Here is a 12637-nt window from a genome sequence, read left to right on the forward strand (position 1 = left end):
TACTAGAAGCATCCATGAAAAACTATCGCAGAGGCAAGAAGGTCACTTGAGTCCGGGAGGTCGAGGCTGCAGTGGGCCATTATTGTGCCACTGCACTCCAGCCTGGGCGACAGAGCGAGAACCTGCCTCAAAAAAAGAGGAAAAAAAGAAAAAATAACGTCTTTCCTTTGTGTTGAGACAGAAGCGAGTCACTGAGTGAAGGTTACAGAACTGTAAGGGAGCAGGACCCTGGGTTGCTTCCTTATCAGTGATGCTTACTGTATCACCACGACGAATAAGAAGTTATTTGGTGTCCTAAGTGATTCTCCTTTATCCTTCTAACTTCCTTGCAGCTCCTAAAGGTTGATTATCCCTAGCTTGGGAAACTTAAGACCCAGGCATCCAATCCGCTGGATCTACCAGAGAGTGTCTTATATTCAGTCTAACCAGCGAGCACAAAGTTCTTTAGGAGAAAAACCTCAGGCCTTTTACTAACATTATGTAACAGACTACCACCAGGGTCGTGCTAATAGGCTTGAATCAATTAGGAATTAAAATTGAAGCTGAAGATAATTGATTACAATTGTGAAATATTCAAATTTAATTTATCTAAGGTTACAACATGAAACAAATGTCTAATAAACTGTTAACAAAAGAAAATTATTTCAAATAAGGTTTCTATTGATATGCAATTCATGTTTGTAGTCCAGTTCAAAATGCAGATGGTAAGTGCTGAGACTTCTCATTTTACAATGTTATCAATAAAAAATTCATGGCCAGGTATGGTGGCTCACGCTTGTAATTCCAGCACCTAGGGAGGTGGAGGTGGGAGGGTCCTTGAGCTCAGGAGTTTGAGACCTGCCTGGGCAGCAACAAGACCCCATTCTCCACCAAAAGGAAAAAAAAAAAAAAAAAAAGACCAAAAAAAAAGTGTAATAAAAAATTCACAAGGCTGACATATATGTAGATTTCTACTCATGTGGCACCCTGTTGAAAACACTCGGGCATTCAGATTCTGGAGGGAATCAAATGTACAAGAAACATAAACCCTATTACATTGTCACTATAAAAAACTTGGGTTTTAACAAGAATGTTCTCTCATTTTTCAGCAGTGTAATTACTATTTTAATGCATTGGATGAAAGAAATGCTAGTTCCCAAAACTGTTTATTTCATCTTTCAAAATTTCTAGACTGAGAAGATTTTAAGCAAATCCATGGGCCACTATAGTGGAACAAATGATCCTGCTCCTTCATTCCACCTTTTATTAAAAAGCAACAACTTTTAATTAATAATAGCACTGTTAATCTCCAGACCAGAGGATACAGGTTCTTGCTAGGAAGACAAATAAAAATTACTAAAATTATTATTATGTTTAAATGCAAGTGGCTTCACCTAGCTATTAGGAAGAAAGTGGAAGGAAAATGTTTTCAAATATTTTCCTCAGAAAAGTGGGAAATTTAAGGACAATATATAAATACATACGGCATTTGAATGCTATCTTTCTAGATTATGTCCACCCTACTTTTTTGGTATTAAATTGTCCTTTAGGCCGGGTACGGTGGTGCACACCTGTACTCCCAGCACTTTGGAAGGCCGAGGCGGGTGCATCACAAGGTCGGGAGTTTGAGATCAGCCTGGCCAACATGGTGAAACTCTGTCTCTACTAAAAAACAAACAAACAAAAACAAATTAGCCGGGCATGGTGGTGGGCAACTATAGTCCCAGCTACTTGGGAGGCTGAGGCAGGAGAATAGCTTGAACCCAGGAGGCGGAGGTTGCAGTGAGCCGAGATCTCACCACTACACTCCAGCCTGGGTGAAGAGCGAGACTCCATCTCGAAAAAGAAAATTGTTATTTATTTTGCACTAATAGTAAATGATCACAGGAGGTGTTTGCTTTTTAGGGTCCTTTCTCATGAAAACTTAAAAGTGGCAAATCTATGTTGGTTGTCATAATTTTCTTTTAAATTTTAATAGCCTGTGAAACCCTAAAGCCTGGGAATCATTGCTTTGGAGGTACTGGAAAAGTATCCCTTCGGTTTGAATACATACATGACAGTGGGATTTCCTACTAAAGGCAGTTTAGTATAAAAAAGCAATATTTTGGCCGGACGCGGTGGCTCACGCCTGTAATCCCAGCACTTAGGGAGGGCAAGGCAGGCGGATCATGAGCTCAGGAGATCGAGACCATCCTGGCTAACACGGTGAAACCCCGTCTCTACTAAAAGTACAAAAAATTAGCCGGGCGTGGTAGTGGGCGCCTGTAGTCCCAGCTACTCCCAAGGCTGAGGCAGGGGAATGGCGCGAACCGGGAGGCAGAGCTTGCAGTGAGCCGAGATTATGCTACCGCACTCCAGCCTGGGTGACAGAGTGAGACTCTGTCTCAAAAAAAAAAAAAAAAAAGTATTTTGAAAGTAGTCTAGAGTGCAGATTGTGAAGTCAGACTTGCTTGCGTTCAAAATTTCCCTCTGCCATTTATTATCTATGTGACCTTGGAAAAGTTACTTAACCTCTCTGAAGCTCAAGCTCAGTTTCCTTGCCTATAAATTTCAGATAATAAAAACACCTGCTTCACTGGGTTGTTGAAATAATTAATTGAATTAACCCATAAAAAGCACTAAAAATAGCACATAGTAATCCTCTCAGCTGTTATTATAGTGATGAAAAAGTTGTGGTGGTTGTTATTTGAAAACACCTTAGGTGACTGATTCGTTTTTGCTTCTACTGCATGAGGAGAGAATACATAGAGTCATAAGGAAGGTAACTCATTCCAGTTTATTAAAATGCTAAAAGACTAGTTAGTACCTAACATACAAGTGGCAGGGTTAGAATTCAGACTATCTCCAAAGTTCATATATTAAAAAACACACTGTTCACTTTGGGAGGCCGAGGCAGGTGGATGACTTGAGGTCAGTAGTTTGAGACCAGCCTGGACAACATGGTGAAACCCCATCTCTACTAAAAATACAAAAAAAGAAAAAAAATATTAGCCAGGCATGCTGGCACATGCCTATAATTCCAGCTACTCAGGAGTCTGAGGCAGGACAAAACACTGTCTTGGCCAGGCACAGTGGCTTCCAGAACTTTGGGAGGTAGAGATGGGAGGATCAGTTGATGCCAGGAGTTCAACACCAGCCTGGTCACCATAGTGAGACCCCATCTCTGTTAAGTAAATAAATAAGAATAAGAACTGAAAATAAAAACCACTGTCTTATCCTGCCTCTAAGATTAAAACAGTCGTACTGAACTTTTGCCTTTGATTAATATTGGTAGTCTAAGTGTAAGTTCCTCTAAGCTGGGCGCACCATGGTCAAGCCATTGTGACATTCCCCCGCGTTGTGATAATGTACTTTGTGATATTCCCCGTCCTTGTGAATGTACTTTGTAACATTCTTCCCCACCTTGTGACTATAGTCAGACCAGCCAGCCCAAAGACCATCTCACCAATTTCAAATCGGTAAGCAGTTTTTCACACTTGGGTAAGCAGTTTTTTCACTCTCTGCCTAACCTTTCTCGCCTCCCTTCAATCTCTGCCCTTTCAATTTCAGTTTCTCTGCCTTCCTGGTAGAGACAAAAAGGAGACACACTTTATCCGTGCATTCAGAACCTACGACGTCAGTAACAGACTTGGGAAGACAGTCTTCCCTTGGTGTCTGATCACCATGGAGATGCCTGCCTTGATCATTCACCCACATTCCCGTGGTGGCAGGTCAATTGCAGGGATGCCTGCTTTGGCTGCTCACCCACGTTACAGGCCAGGACTCAGTCAGAGATGCCTACTGGAAGCCTGGTAGCTGCTACGCCCATTTCTCCGTGTCTCTACCTTCCTCTTTAAACTTACCTTCTCTGCTATGGGCAACCTTCTGCCATCCATTCCTCCCTCTTCCCCTTAGCCTGTATTCTTAAAAACCTAAAACCCCTTCGACTAACACCAGACCTAAAACGTAAACGTCTTATTTTCTTCTGTAATACCGCTTGGCCCCAATACAAACTCGACAATAGTTCCAAGTGGCCAGAGAATGCCACTTTGAATTTGTCTATCTTATAAGACCTAGATAATTTTTGTCGAAAATTGGGCAAATAGTCTGAGGTGCCTTACGTCCAGGCATTTTTTATACTTCACTCCCTCCCTAGTCTCTGCTCCCAGTGTGACTCATCCCAGATTTTCCTTCTTTCTCTCCCATCCGCTCCTTTAGTCTCCACCCCAAGCTCAGAATCCTCCTTTTCCACTGACCCCTCTGATCTCTCTACTCCTCCCCTGCCTGCTCCTCACCAGGCTGAATCGGGTCCCAATTCTTCCTCAGCCTCTGCTCCCCTGCCCTATAACCCTTCTATTACCTCCCCTCCTCACACCGGGTCTGGCTTACAGTTTCGTTCCACGACTAGGTCTCCCCGACCTGCCCAACAATTTCCTCTTAAAGAGGTGACTGGAGCTGAAGGCATAGTCAGGGAACATGTGCCTTTTTCTCTATCAGACCTTTCCCAAATCAGCCAGTGTTTAGGCTCTTTCTCATCAGACCCCACTAAATATATACAGGAATTCCAATATCTAACTCAGTCCTACAATCTAACCTGGAGTGAATTAAATGTCATCCTGACCTCTAACCTCTCCCCAGATAAACAAGAAAGAGTTTATTCTCTAGCCCAGTCCTACCCAGGCACCCGCCAGCTTCATGAGCCAGGCCTCCAAGAGGGTCAGTTCCCCGAGAGGATCTCCATTGGCAATACCAGACAGACTCCCCAGGTGTAGCTAAGTGAGATTACATGGTCTCCTGCCTAGTCGAAGGGCTCAAAAAGGCAGCATACAAAGCTGTTAATTATGACAAGCTAAAGGAAACTACCCAAGGTAAATATGAAAACCCAGCCCAGCCCATGGCCTGCTTAGCAGCTACCCTTAGACGCTTTACAGCCCTAGACCCAGAGGGGCCAGAAGGCTGCCTCATCCTTAATATGCATTTTAACACCCAATCCGCTCCTGACATTAGAGAAAAACTCCAAAAGTTGGATTCCAGCCCTTAAACCCCACAACAGGATTTAATCAACCTCGCCTTCAAGGTGTTCTATAACAGAGAAGAAGCCACAAAGTGGCAATGTATTTCTGAGTTACAGCTACTTGCCCCGCTGTAAGATAACCCACAGCTACATCTCCAGCATACAAAACCTTCAGAACATCCAAGCCACAGCTCACAGGGGCTCCTTCAAAATCTCCTCGTGGACCTTGCTTCAAATGCCAAAAGCCTGGCCACTGGGCCTCGGAATCCCTGCAGCCCAGGATTCCTCCTAAGCCATGCCCTGTCTGTATGGGCCCCCACTGGAAGTTGTACTATCCGACTCACATCACCACTGCTTCTAAAGCTCCTGGAGCTCAAACCCAACGTTCCTTGGCCAACTCCTTCCCAGATCTCCTTGGCTTAGCGGCTGAAGACTGATGCTGCCTGATTGCCTTGTAAGCCCCCTGGACCATCACGGACATGGAGCTTCAGGTAACCTTTACAGTGGAGGGTAAGTCCATCCCCTGTTTAATTGGTACGGGGTCTACCCACTCCACATTGCCTTCTTTTCAAGGGCCTGTTTCCCTTGCCCCTGTAACTGCTGTGGCTATTGACGGCCAGGCTTCTAGACACCTTAAAACTCCCCAACTCTAGTGCCAACTTGGACAACATTGTTTTATGCACTCTTTTAGTTATCCCCACCTGCCCAGTTCCCTTATTAGGCTGAGACTTTTTAACTAAATTATCTGCTTCCCTGACTGTTCCTGGACTACAGCCACACCTCATTGCTGCCCTTTTGCCCGATTCAAGGCCTCTTCTGAATCCTCCTCTCATGTCTCCCTACCTTAATCCACAAGTATGGGATACCTCTACTCCCTTCTTGGCAACTGATCGGGCACCCCTTACCATCCCATTTAAACCTAATCACCTCGCTCAATGCCAGCACCCCATCCCATAACAGGCTTTAAGAGGACTAAAGCCTGTTATCACTCACCTGTTACAGCATGGCCTTTTAAAGCCTACAAATTCTCCTTACAGACTCCCGTATCCTACCTGTCCAGAAACTGGACAGATCTTACAGGTTGGTTCAGGATCTTCGCCTTATTAAACAAATTGTCTTACCTATCCATCCTGTGGTGCCAAACCCATATACTCTCCTATCCTCAGTACCCTCCTTCACAACTCGTTATTCTATCCTCGACCTCAAAGATGCCTTCTTCACTATTCCTTTGCACCCCTCATCCCAACCTCTTTTTGCTTTCACATAGACTGACCCTGATAGCCACCAATCTCAGCAACTCACCTGGACTCTACTGCCAAGGCTTCACACAGCCCCCATTACTTTAGTCAAGCTCTTTCTCATAATCTACTTTCTTTCCATCTATCTGTTTCTCACCTTGTTCAATATATGGATGACCTTCCCCTCTGCAGCCCCTCTTATGAAACTTCCCAACAGGATACCCTCCTGCTCCTTCAACATCTATTCTGAAAGGGGTACCGCATATCCCCCTCTAAAGCCCAAATTTGTTCCCCATCCATTACCTATCTCAGCATAGTCCTTCATCAAAACACACGTGCTCTCCCTGCTGTGTCTGGCTAATCTCCGAAACCCCAACCCCTCTACAAAGCAAAAACGCCTTTCCTTCCTAGGCGTGGTTGGATACTTTCACCTTTGGATACCAGGTTTTGCCATCCTAGCTAAACCACTATATAAACTTACAAAGGGAAATGTGACTGACCCCATAGACCCTAAGTCCTTTCCCCACTCTTCTTTTCATTCCTTAAAGACAGCCCTGGAAACAGCCCCCACATTAGCACTCCCTAACTTGTCCCAATCCTACTTCTTACATACCGCTGAAATACAAGGCTGTGCGGTCGGAGTTCTTACACAGGAACCAGGCCCACGACCTGTAGCCTTCCTATCCGAACTTAACCTCACAGTTCTAAGCTGGTCCTCATGTCTACATGTGGCAGCAGCCACCACTTCAATACTTCTAGAGGTCCTCAAGATCACAAACTATGCCCCACTTACTCTCTACAGCTCTCATAACTTTCAGAATCTATTTTCCTCCTCACATTTGGCGCATATACTTTCTGCCCCCTGACTCCTCCAACTGTACTCACTATTCGTTGAAACTCCCACAATTACTATTGTTCCTGGCACAGACTTCAACCCAGCCTCTCACCTTATACCTAGCACCAAACCTGAATCTCATGACTGTATCTCTCTAATCCATATGGCATCCTCCCCATTTCCCCATATTTCCCTCTTTCCTGTTCCTAATCTAGACCACACTTGGTTTATTGATGGTAGTTCTTCAAGGCCCAATCATCAGTCACCAGCAAGGGCAGGCTATGCTGTAGTGTCTTCCACATCTGTCATTGAAGCTACTGCCCTGCCCCCTTCCACTACCTCTCAACAAGCCAAACTCATTGCTTTAACCCAGGCTTTCACCCTTGCAGAGGGATCATGTGTCAATATCTACACCGATTCCAAATACGCCTTCCACATCCTACATCACCATGCTGTTATATGGGCAGAAAGAGGCTTTCTCACTACACAAGGGTCGTCCATCATCAACACTTCCTAAATAAAAATCCTCTTTAAGGCTGCTCTACTGCCCAAGGAAGCCAGAGTCATTCACTGCAAGGGGCATCAGAGGTCACCAGATCCCATTGCTCAAGGCAATGTTCATGCTGATAATGCAGCGAAAGAAGCATCTAGTGTTCCCACATCTGTCCCTCACGGCCAGTTTTTTTTCCATCTCATCTATCACTCCCACCTATTCTCCCACTGAAACTATTACCTATCAATCCCTTCCTACTCAAGGCAAATGGTTCTTGGATCAAGGAAAATTCCTCCTTCCTGCCTCAAAGGCTCACTCTATCTTATCCTTTTATAACCTCTTTCATGTGGATTACAAGCCAATGGCTCGTATCTTAGAACCTCTCACTTCTTTTCCATCATGGAAATCCATCCTCAAGGAAATTACTTCTCAGTGTTCCATCTGCTACTCTACCACCCCTCAGGGATATCTCAGGCCCCCTCCCTTTCCTATACATCAAGCTCGAGAATTTGCCCCCACCCAAGACTGGCAAATTGACTTTACCCATATGCCCCAAGTCAAAAAACTGAAATACCTTTTTGTCTGGGTAGATACATTCACTGGATGGGTAGAGGCCTTTCCCACAGGGTCTGAGAAGGCCACCACGGTCATTTCTTCCCTTCTGTCAGACATAATTCCTTGGTTTGGCCTTCCTACCTCTATACACTCTGAAACGGACCAGCCTTCATTAGTCAGGTCACTCAAGCAGTCTCCCAAGGCCTCGGCATCCAGTGGAACCTTCATGCCGCCTACCGTCCTCAATCTTTGGGAAAGGTAGAAAGAATTAATGGTCTTTTAAAAACACACCTTACCAAGCTCAGCTTCCAACTTAAAAAAGACTGGACGATACTTTTACCGCCACCCTTAACTCTCTCTTGGAGTGGATAGAAGATCTTCAGTGGCAAGGTGCACTCCCATTCTTCTATCCTGATGAAGTCCTTTTTTTCACTTTTCTGCTCACTGTTATCCTTGCCCCCATTCCCCAGTCACTCTCTACCTTTCCCTAGTTACCGCCAGCATACTATCAATCTCTCCCACTCTCTCCTCACTGCCTCCAATCCTCCTCTAGCAAAGAATTGCTGGCTATGCATTTCCCTTTCTTCCTGCTCTTACACAGCCGTCCCCGCTTTACAGGCTGACTGGGCTACCTCTCCTGTCTCCCTGCACCTCCAAACCTCCTTCAATAGCCCTCATCTTTATTTACTGAGGAACTTCTTTACTTTCTAGACAGATTTGGTGAGAACTCGCCAGACATTTCACACCAACAAGCTGCCACACTTCTCTGCATCTACTTAATGGCACCTCTCCTTATGTCAGTTCCACCCCCACCCCCGCAATATTTGGACCCACACAAACAACTATCCCTGTTGCTGCTCCCTTACGCATCTCACAACAACAACCTACTGGAATCCCTTTAGTCAACCTTCCACCGTCCAGATGTTCCTTTACTCTTTATCTCCAGAACCCAGCCACACACATTACCAAACAGATGGGAGCATTCCAGCTTCGCATTGCTGATAAGCTCTCTATCATTACTGGCAAACTAAAAAACATTGGCAGTCACTATTGTTTAGGAAGACACCTACCCTGCATCTCACTCCATCCTTGGCTACCCTCCACCTGTTTGTCTGACTCTCCTCCTGGCCCCTCCTCTTGCTTGTTTATCCCCAGCCCCATGAATGGCAGTGAAAGGTTACTTGTATGTGCTTTCTCATACACCATGAGAACCGAACCTCTCTCTGCACAGTTGTACCATCGATCCCCATTACAGCCTCTAACAGCTGCTGCCCTTGCTGGAGCTCTAGGATTTTGGGTGCAGGACTCCTCTTTCAGTACACCCTCTCACCTTTTCACTTTACATCTCCAGTTCTACCTGACACAAGGTCTCTTCTTTTTATGTTGCTCTTCCACCTTCATGTGCCTATCTGCCAACTGGACAGGCACATTACTCTAGTCCTCCTTACCCCCAAAATCCAGTTTGCAGATGGGAATGAACAACTGCCTGTCCCCCTCATGACACCAACACGACAAAAAAGAGTCATCCCACTAATCCCTTTACTTGTGGGTCTAGGACTTTCTGTCTCCACTATTGCACTTGGAAGTGGAATAGCAGGTATCTCAACCTCTGTCACAACATTCCGCAGCCTCTCTAATGACTTCTCTGCTAGCATTAGAGATATATCACAAACTTTAACTGTCCTCCAAGCCCAGGTTGACTCTAGCTGCAGCTGTCCTCCAGAACCACCGAGGCCTCTATTTACTCACTGCTGAAAAAGGAGGACTTTGTATATTTCTTAATGAAGAGTGTTGTTTTTACTTAAATCAGTCTGGCCTAGTATGTGATACCATCAAAAAACTCAAAGACAGAGCTCAAAAACTCGCTAATCAGGCAACTAATTACGCCAGACCCACCTGGCCACTCTCTAACTGGGTATCCTGGCTTCTTCCAGTCATTAGTCCTCTAAGACCTGTCTTCCTCCTTCTCTTATTCAGGCCTTGTGTCTTCCAATTAATCTCTCAATTCCTATGAAACCACATCCAGGCTATCACTAATCACTCTATACGACAAATGTTGCTTTTAACGGTCCCGCAATATCACCCCTTACCCCAAAATCTCACTTCAGCCTAATCTCTCCCACTTTAGGTTCCTGTGCTGCCCCTAATCCCGCTCAAAGCAGCCCTGAGAAATGTCACCCATCACCCCTCCATACCGCCCCCCCAAATTTTCACCCCAAGTTTTCACTACTCTTTCTCATTTTATTTCTTCATTATTAACATAAAAAGACAGGAATGTAAGGTCCTCTGAGCTGGCCGCACCATGGTCAAGCCATCCTGACATTCCCCCCCCCCCCCCCCCCCCCCCCCCGCCTTGTGATAGCGTACTTTGTGAAATTCCCTGCCCTTGTGAATGTACTTTGTAACATTCCTCCCCACCCTTGTGACAATACACCCTCCCTGCCCTTGTGAATGTACTTTGTAACATCCTCCCTGCCCTTGTGACAATACTCCTTCCCTGCCCCTGTGAATGTACTTTTTAACATCCTCCCTGCCCTTGAGAATGTACTTTGTAACATCCATCCTCCCACCTGGCAAAAATTACTCCTAACTCCACCAGCCTATCCCAAACCTATAAGAACCAATGATAATCCCACCACCCTTCGCTGACTCCTTTCCCGGACTCAGCCCACTTGCACCCAAGTGAATAAACAGCCTTGTTACTCACACTAAGCCTGCTCATGCTCAGGTGGTCTCTTATAAGGACGCATGTAACACTAAGTACATGTGGAGTCAAACTGGCTAAGACAGAGAAAACCTGTAACAGAAAACAAACTGAAAGTGTACTTAAACAATGAATTGCTGTGATGCACTGAAGCTGTGGAAAAGGTCTGGGAAGAATCTGATTCACAATAAGAACGCAGTGAGCCAAGATCGCGCCACTGCACTCCAGCCTGGTGACAGAGTGAGACTTCATCAAAAAAAAAAAAAAAAAAAAAAAAACCGTGGCACTAGAAAAAGTGCATTTATTGCATTTATTAAATCTAGGGAAAATTGCTTGTGACTAACCTTACATGCCTTGTTTAAAATATAGTATATTGATGCCGGGCACGGTGGCTCACATCTGTAATCCCAGCACTCTGGGATGCCGAGGCATATGGCCAGGTGTGGTGGCTTACACCTGTAATCCTAACACTTTGGGAGGCCGAGACAGGAGGATTGCTTGAGGCCAGGTGTTTGAGACCAGCCTGGTCAACATAGTGAGACCCCATCTCTATTTTATAAAATAAATTTTAAAAATAAAAATATAGTATATGATAAAATAGTTCAATTCACATAGTTCTGAGTGGTTTCCAGTTAAAAATAATAGTAACAAATAGAGTAGCCTAGCGATAGGAAGCTCAGGCTCTAGAGGCAGGTGTTCTCAGTTTGAGTCACTGTTCTTCTCTTAATAGCTACATGACCTTGAACAAATAACTTAAATCACGAAAATTCAGTTTCCTTATCTATAAGATGAGCTTAATAATGGTTCCCAATTCATAGAGTTGTTTTAAGGACTAACTGAGATAACACAATGTACAGAAAGCTCTTAGCTCAGCACCTGGCACATAATAAGCACTCAATAAAGATGGGCTACACTTAAAACTAGAAGCATATTCATTTGAATCAGTAGCTCTCAGCCATGACTGCACAATGGACTCCCTCCCTGGTGGTGGAATTTTATAAAGTACTAGTGACCTGACCCTACACCCAAAGTTTCATATTCAATCAGTCTGAGGTGTAGCCTGGGCACTCACGTTATTTTAAAACAATGCCCAGAGAGCCAGACTGGTGGCCCATACCTGTAGTTCCAGCTACTCTGGAGGCTGAGGAGGGAGGATCCTTTAAGACCAGGAGTTATTCTCTTAAAAACAAAACAAAACAAAAATAATCCCAAGATAACTGTAATGTTCAGTACAAATATTGAGAACACAGGTTTAGATCAAGGGCCAGCAAACCAGAGGCTACAGGACAAATCTGACCCCTACTTATTTTTTGTAAATAAAGTTTTATTGAAATACACCTACCTATTTATGTATTATCTGTGGCTGCTTTTTTTCTTTTTTAACCAACTGATAATCACTTTAATAAAATTGATTAATCCTGTGCAGAGGTGACTTCAACACCTGGCTCAATACTCATGGAAGTAATCAATTTAGCAATCTCAGAAGTTCTGTGTCAGTCAGTGAGTCGCTTGTGGATTCTCATGGGGATTCATCTTGGATTCTTCTAAGTCTTAACCTTCACCACAGGAATTTTTCTCTTAGTGCGTCTTAGAATCTTGGTAGGGATCCAAAATGGTCCTTTCACTTGGAGATTATTTTCCTTTGCACTTTTGATCAAGTCAGCTCACATCTTCGCCAGGGATGTTAGGTTGCGGCTAGTTAGGGTAATTTTATTTTTAGAGACAGGGTCTCACTCTGTCGCCTAGGCTGGAGTTCAGTGGCGCTGTATCAGCTCACTGCAGCCTCGACCTCCTGGGCTCAAGAGATCCTCCCACCTCAGCCCCCCGAATAGCTGGGACC

This window comes from Theropithecus gelada, chromosome 1 (assembly GCF_003255815.1).
Source record: "Theropithecus gelada isolate Dixy chromosome 1, Tgel_1.0, whole genome shotgun sequence".
NCBI lineage: Eukaryota > Metazoa > Chordata > Mammalia > Primates > Cercopithecidae > Theropithecus > Theropithecus gelada.